Here is a 2,376-nt window from a genome sequence, read left to right as displayed (position 1 = left end):
AGAATATGATATAGAAATCAAACCTACTAAGTTAATCAAGGGCCAAGGTTTAGCCAAGATCATAGCTGAATTGCACTATCAGGCCTTGGATATAAACTTTATTGCAACAAAAGATAATGAAGAGGAGATGGCGACTCCACTAATCAGTCAGGCCTTTATTGAATCACCTTGGTATGATGATATTATTCCTATTTTATTGAAATTACAGGCTCCTCTTGAATTATCTAGGACTAAAAGCAAGTTTTTGAAGATGAAATCTTTGAAATTTTGTATATTAAACAATGCTCTGTTTTGGAGAGATCATGAAGGTATTCTTCTCAATTTCTTATTAAAAGAAGAATCTGACAAATTTTTGCAAGAGTTTCATGCAGGTGATTGTGGAGGACACCTTTACTGGAAAACCATTGCAGATAAAATCCTTAGACTTGGTTTCTATTGGCCTACCTTGTTTGCTGATGTCAAAAAATATGTGACCTCCTGTCACAAATGTCAAATTTTTTAGGGGAAGAAAAATCTCTTACCTTTACCCCTCAAGCCAATCTCTATAGAAATACCTTTTCAACAATGGGGTTTAGACTTCATTGGTGAAATACACCCACCCTCATCTGCCCAGCAAAAATGGATCCTTACAGCCACATACTACTTCACAAGATGGATAGAGGCCATACCTTCAAGGTAAGACACAGACACTATTACAATACCCTTCCTTGAAACCAATATTCTATCAATATTTGGGTGTCCAACTAAGCTCATTACTGATAATGCAGTAGCCTTTAAATCCAAAAGAATGACAGGTTTCTGCAATAAGTACCATATCACCCTGGGCCATTCTACATATTATTACCCTCAAGGTAATGGATTGGTAGAATCCTCAAACAAAAGTCGTGTAAACATCATCAATAAGTTACTAGAGGACAGTAAGAAAACCTCGAATAAAAAGATAGTCAATGCCTTATGGGCAGACAGATTGACTACTAAGAAATCAATTAATACTTATCCCTATCAAGTAGTTTATGGGATGGAAGTTGTCTTTCCATCCTCTCTAGGAGTACCAGTAATGAAGATAATTCAATAATTGCAAGTCGAACCAAATGGTGTCCAAAGAAGGATCAACTAAACTATTCATCTACAATAAACCAGAGAGTAGGTCTATTTCAGGTCTCACGTTGTGCAAGAAAGGGTTAAAAAGATTTTTGATAAGAGAACCAAGGCTGAAGATTTCTACCTTGGTGACAAGGTGCTCAAGTGGGATTCAAGGAGGGAAGACAAAGGTAAACATGGGAAATTTGATTTCCTATGGAAAGGTACCTATGTCATGTATGCTTACACAGGAAATAATGCTTTCTTCCTTAGAGAAATTAAAGGTAGAGATACAGAAGGTGGGCTAGTGAATGGTTGAATGCTAAAACATTACCTTGAACGAAGTTACTAATTTTCATTTCCCTTGTTGTACATACTTTATTTACTTAGCCTAGTTTGGATTGGGTGGTGATCTTTGAAGTTGAAGCCCGAAGAGAAGGCCCCAATCATTAAAATATTTACTGTCATAATGTAGATGCATGGAAGAACGCTTTGCGAGGTAACATCAACAACAATTCAAAGACTACTGATCTTCATTAGTTCTTGACATCTTTTCAAAAGATGCCATTCCCAAGTGGAGCCATTGTTAGGTTCCTATACCAATAGGAGTCATAATTTTGAATGACTAAGGTTAAGCCTTGTAATATTTTACATACCTTGGCTTTCTGCAAATGTTTTCCATATTAAAAATTTAAAAATGTAAAGAGGGTATGTCCTAAAATAAAAATCAAAGAACAAAAAGAATGAGAAAAGGTCAAAAAATGAAAATATATGAACCCCAACAAACAATAAGAGACCATGAACATGAGAAATTCTAAATGCCACTACTATTTACTTTCACTACAACAAAATCGGCGATTTGCGCCAGATTTAGCGCCAGATTTTAGTGCATTTTTTTTGTAATTGTGATGAGCAACCTAGCGCTAAATCTGGCTCTATTGTACAATTTTTAAAGCGTCCTTTTTTGCACCTGATTTTGCATCCTTTTTCACGCTAGATTTTGCATCATTTTTTACACCAAACTATGCATCATTTTTTGCGTCAAATTTTGAACCAAGATTTGCATCTTATTTTATGACAGGTTTTGCTTCTAGTTTTGTGTCATTTTTTGCATCTATTTTTCATTCTCTTTTGCTTCCTATTTTGTGTCATTCTTTGCTTCCATTTTTGAACCATAATTTGCATCAAGTTTACACTGTATTTTGAATCCAATTTAACGTCTTTTTATGCATCCATTTTGTGTCAGTTTTTGCATCTAGTCTTACGCCAGGTTTTGTATCTAGTCTTACACTAGTT

Source organism: Pinus tabuliformis, chromosome J, assembly GCF_031772625.1.
Source record: "Pinus tabuliformis cultivar Carrire ecotype Pingquan chromosome J, CPIR1, whole genome shotgun sequence".
NCBI lineage: Eukaryota > Viridiplantae > Streptophyta > Pinopsida > Pinales > Pinaceae > Pinus > Pinus tabuliformis.
This window is presented reverse-complemented; position numbering follows the sequence as displayed.